General features: G+C 44.0%; 1 pseudogene; it reads right to left on the reverse strand.

Moving 5' to 3' along the window:
* Positions 1-1,540: 1,540 nt before the first annotated feature.
* Positions 1,541-3,351, reverse strand: LOC143319076 (uncharacterized; annotated as a pseudogene).
* Positions 3,352-5,744: the final 2,393 nt, after the last annotated feature.

Here is a 5,744-nt window from a genome sequence, read left to right on the forward strand (position 1 = left end):
TGATATGCTGTGACCTTTTCTTGAACACCGCCAGTTCTGACAAGCTGCCAGTATTCTTGTCTGTCCTCTCCATATCAGGTTCTCTGAGCAATTAATAATAGCCCTAAACAGAGAGCCCTAAAGAGAAAGTATTAAGGATTTCACCAGGAATACGGAGAACTAAGGTCATATCAGCCTGATGACTTCACTGCACTACACACTAAAGCTAGTGTACATAGTCATGTTTTTCCCCTGAGTGAAATATTTTTTCATGAATATCAGCGATATCTCCTAGTATGTTTTATTCACTGTAGAAATTCGGAATGTAATACTTGATTTGCTGACACAACCCAAAATATTCAGATCGGCCATCACTCAGTGGTCCGCTTGAGCATCCTCCTCCCCCTCCATGCTGCTTCAATGGCACTTAAGTTTGACCTACATATGCCCATATACAGAGAGAAGTATAATACTGCTTCTCAGCCTCTTTGCCCTCTCTCATTTTACCTTCCAAAATATAACTTTAAGCTGCCAATTGTCAGTTACAACCAAGTCAAGAGACCAGCCAAGCAAGCTACACTTTAAACTGCTGCTGTTTGAAAACCATCTACAGAGGGATAGAAAACCTTTGAACTTAACTTAAACATTAATTTAAGTCTCAAACAGAACCAAGTTACCCTTTACAATACATGCTGCCACAACTTTGCTATCAAAAAAAAAAAAAAAAAATTGAATAAATTGCCATTTGGTACATACATTCATGTTCTCCTCAGACTGAGCTGTAACAACTTTTCATCTAGCACCATCATCAATGTCAAAATGTCATTTTGTCCAGTACTTTAGTTTCTGACCAGACTCTTGTTTAGTAATGTCCAATGAATATTTGGAATGGAATTTTTCTTTTGTGAGTAGGGCTTTCCCTGTTGAGTGAAATTTTCCATGTTGTCCCTGATAACTGAAGACATTTGCATTTGTTGAAAATGGCTTTGGTTACAGCGAGACAATGTATAATTGCAAATGGTTTAATGGTTAAGCAGATTGTAGAAAGTAATGGGAAAAAAATACCTTGAGGCTATTGGTAATTTATCATGTCCTGAAAATTCTCCTACAATTAACAAATCCCTGAAATGTCCATTATGTAAAATCAAAATACAGCATCAACATGGTAAGAACAGCCAGTGGTGAGTAACAAATTACATTTTCTCATGTTGCGTAATAAAGTTGTTTTTTTGTGTACTTGTACTTCTTTAAATTTTAAAATCAGTCATTTTGCTTTTGCTTGCATATTTTTTATAACGAGTATTGTACTTCAGTATATTTCAAGTTTCATCTGTTACAGAGTAAAAACAGGAGTCACAAGACAAAGGTATTAAATCAGCAGTTGCAGCAGAGAAGATGCTGCTGGCTTCAGCGGCAGCAGAGCAAAGCTCTGCTAAGTTTTTGTGTGTTTGTCTTACACCGCCAAAGTTGCTGCTGAAACAGTTGTAGTGAAACATCTTTTGATGCATAACTAGGGCACATCGTCAGTGATGCTACCTGAGGTCATAGGGTGTTTCGAGCATCAGACACCCTCATTCAGCTGACCCAGCTGAGGTTGACCAGGCCTCAGCTTGGGGCCTAGCAGCACTCGACTACGGATCTCCTCTCTTTATCCAGAGCTACCTAGAGGCTTTCTCTGTCGCCTCTGTGCCGTTATAGATGGCCCTCCTCCTCCTCTCACCTGTGATGCCAAGTGCAGTGTAAGCCCCGCAGAGGGACTGTCCTGCAAAGCCTCTGCACCTGACCTCCACAGGCAAGCACCTTGCCTTCCAGCCTCGTCTTTGGCAGTTGCTGACTAGGTTGTCATATTTCTCCCTCTTGCACTCAAATGCCTCCTCCATGCGTTCTTCCCATGGCACAGTGAGCTCAAGCATGACAATGTTCTTCGTTGCCTCTGACACCAGAACAATGTCAGGTCTGAGGGTGGTTTCAACGACATGCTGGGAGAACTTAAGTTGGCTGCCCAAATCCATTGAGAGCTGCCAGTCCTGTGCATTGTGGAGCAACCCTGGTGTTGCTCTAGAAGTTGTTCTTGGCTCCTCCCCAGCTCTGATGAAGTTGATGGTTTTCTTCATGGGCTTAGATCTCTGACAGCTAGCAATGGCACTCACAATGCTCTCTGTGATGGTCTTGAGCACCTGATCATGCCGCCATCTGTATTGGCCTTCCCCAAGAGCTTTTGGGCAGCAACTCATTATGTGCTCGAGGGTCCCCTTTCCCTGGCACAGGGGGCATGCTGGTGTTTTGACCAAACCCCAGCAGTACAGGTTGGATGGGCTGGGAAGGACATCATAGACTGCCTGGACCAAGAACTTGATGCGGTGTGGTTCTGCCCACCAAAGGTCAGTCCACGAGATCTTCCTCTCCACAACTTGCTCCCATCTGGTCCAGGCACCTTGCTGTCTCATTCCCACTGCTCTGCTGGATCTCTCCTCTTCCACGGCTGCTCTCACCTTGTTCTGGACAAGTTGCCTCTGCTCCTTTCCCCGAGCCTTGGCAAAACAAGGGGGTGTGGTGGTTCCAAGCCTAGCCCTGCCTCTGGCTACTGTTCCCACCAGGACTCCATGGCCTAGTCATGAATCTGCCTGTTCCAATGCAGCCTCTGCTCTCCATTTCCTGCCTGTCCTAACTGCTACTCCTGCCCCGGAGACTTTTAGTTCTGCCGACTAACAGAACTGCAGCACCTCCCTTGCACGCAAGACCTTGAACTCCTCAGTGTCAGTTTGCAGGTGTTTCCATAAACGGCAATGTTGCTCAAGCTCCTTGGCAGCCCTCTCCTTAAGTAGCAGCTGACTCTCCTTTCCAAATCTGAGATGGTGGTGATCGGAGAAGCAGTGGCCACAGCATCCTTGGCAGAATCCCGTGCTGATAAACCCACGCCTTGAATTTTCCTGGGAGGCCAGTGTTGTCGCCCCCTCTCAGCCATCCCTCAACCTCCACACAGGTGTTCTTGATGGAAGCTGTATCCCTGAGGCTGCTGTCGAAGAACTTCCCCAAACTCTTTATTGGCTTCTCTGAGATGATAGTGATTGGTGTTCCTGCAATGGAGAAGCCGAACTTCTCTGCCACTCTGCCCTTTTTCAAGACCGAGGATCTTGACTTGGTTGACTTGGATGACATCCTGGCCCATCCCATTAGCCTCTCCAGCCCTGTCAGGATCCATCTAGCTCCCAGCACTGCCTCGGTGGTAACTGTCAGGTCGTCCATGAAGGCGCGGATTGGCAGCTGGCGGATTCCAGACTTGGACTTGGGACCTCTGCACTCTGGTTCTGCAGACTTCACCAACATGTTCAACATCCCCTTTGGCTGTTGCTTCCAGCACCTTGTCTGCATCCTCGTCAAACTTCTGCCACTCTGCTGTTTTAGAGGCTTGGGGCCATCTGATCCTTCTCTTCTCAGACTGCCTGGTCGAAGGGACTGTTTGCACCACTTGGAGGCTATGGGCTCTGTGGGGTGCTTCCGGGCCCGGCTCCTCCTCTGTCTCACCAGATACTGGACCTGTGCATTGTGGTATTTGTAGTCACTCCTTACATTTCACCTTCGTTTGATGGATCTTTAGGCCTGTTTTATTCATTAACTTCGTCAATCTCGTCAACTTTTGTCCTTTGCTGTTAGTCGTTAACCTTGAATCATCCTCTCCCCCTCTCGGGCTCCCCTGGAGGTATTTTTTCTTTCTTCGTTCCATAGCTTGGTTTGGGTCCTCCTTCACAAGAGGTGCGGTTTGGGCTGCTACCCCGTACCGCGCTGGTTGCACACAATCTGTTGTCAAAAATCATACACAATTTAGGATTTCAACCTATCACCGCACCCTGGCAGCCCCACAACCTGATTCAAGCAGGCCAGCTAACTTAACATTAGCTGAAGAGAATGCCATTGCAGGATGGTGTTCAACATCAAAAATGTTAATACTTTCACCCATCCTATTTTGAAACCTAAATGTTGGCAGGTATGTAGACCAACCTACAGTTTATGAGACCAACATTGCTGTCCACAACATGGAGACAGCTGAGCGTTCTCACTTTCTCCAGGATGCCCTTCATAGCTCTGGTCTATTATCATTATGACTGGGGACAGGAAACACCATTTCTAATTTTCGTGTAACGGTATTAATATTCTTGTTTATTTTATTTTATGTTTTATTCTATTACAATCTCCAAGCTCAGATTCACATAATTTTTTAATTTGTAGTATTATCCTGTACAGTATAGTTTTAATAGTTTAGTTTTATCAATTATATATTAACATCAGTAGGTAAAGAGTAGTGTACATGACAGAAGCATTTAAAGCTCCAGTCCCAACCAATGTACAGCCTCGCTTCAGAGCACATGCTGCATCATGATTTTTTTTTTTTCTCCAGGTGGCATTCCATTTTGAAAAGAATGGAAAGTGGGGGAATGATGAATTCTACATATATTAAAAAACAAACAAACACAAAACTGTCACTATTCAATGAAGCTACCCACACACCAGAAATACTGCAGTTTTCTTGCAAATTGAAGATCTTGCCTCAGTACTTCATCCCTTCCTGTAGCTCCTTTTTTTTCTTCCCACATTGTGAAATGTCAGGTACTAGGTCAAACCAAGAGTGAAAATTAAGCAGTCACACAGTGATAATTGACTCCCAGTCACCCTCTATGTCTACATAGGTGTCCGTCTTGTGTGATAATTACTGCAAAGTCATATATAGCCTTCATTGTACTTTGACATTGATTTATAGAGGGTGTCTTTAAGCACACACACTCACTCCAACACACACATGTATTGTACATAGACAAGCAGCTGCTGTCCCCTGTTTGATGCCATACAGAGAGGTGATAACAATGTGTCTGACACTCATTTCTCTCTGACAGTCTTCAGAGGTTAGAAGACGCTCACACACTCTTAACTCATTTCCTGCTATTGGTTTTAGTTTACTAAAGGTTTATTTTAGTTAAGTGTTAAGAGTTCTGTTCTTAAGAGCAAGACTTGAAGACTTGCAGAACAATGGGCTGATTTTTGGTATTAAAACTGAGGTCCATATAAACATCCTCATAACATTGTTATGTTGAATGCCTATGGTGTGACTGTGTTGCCAGTTTAAGTACCAGAAATTTGAATTGTTTGCTCCGAAAAAAATAAAAGAAAGAAGAAAAAGAAAGAAATACAAAAATCTATCAAAAGTACAAAAGTCTATCTACAGTCAAATTGAACTAATGGGGTGGAGATCAAGACTCTTTTATTTTAGACCTCTCTGAACTCTGCTAAACCAATAGACTGTCAACACGTGCGTATGTGTATGTGTGTGTGTGTGTGTGTGTGTGTGTGTGTGTGTACTGAATCATGTTCAATCATTCATGAGGTGTGTTTGGAATCATTGAGGAGCAGAGGATGTCACACTTAATTGAAGCATTCAACTTGTATCAAACTTTATTAATTCCTGAGAAAGAAACTAGAGCAAGTAAAAGTTTAAGTCAGGGGAAGTCAACTTGTTGTCATCACACCGCTGCTCCATTTTCACAGAAGACTTTGTTGTATTTTGGACCACTGGCTGGTGGGGCCTGTTCAGTAAGGCCCCATCCGGACCTCAGCTGCATCCTGAACAGGCTGAAGACAGCTCAAAGTGCCGCCTGCTCAATTCCTGTGTTCTAACCGAACAAAAGTTAGAATTGAAGAAACTCTGAACCTGGCTGCCGGTTGAACTGCAGTGAGGCTTCCTCCCCTTCCAGAGAAACTTTCCAGTACTTTGG

This window comes from Chaetodon auriga, chromosome 4, assembly GCF_051107435.1.
Source record: "Chaetodon auriga isolate fChaAug3 chromosome 4, fChaAug3.hap1, whole genome shotgun sequence".
In the NCBI taxonomy this organism is placed as follows: Eukaryota; Metazoa; Chordata; class Actinopteri; order Chaetodontiformes; family Chaetodontidae; genus Chaetodon; species Chaetodon auriga.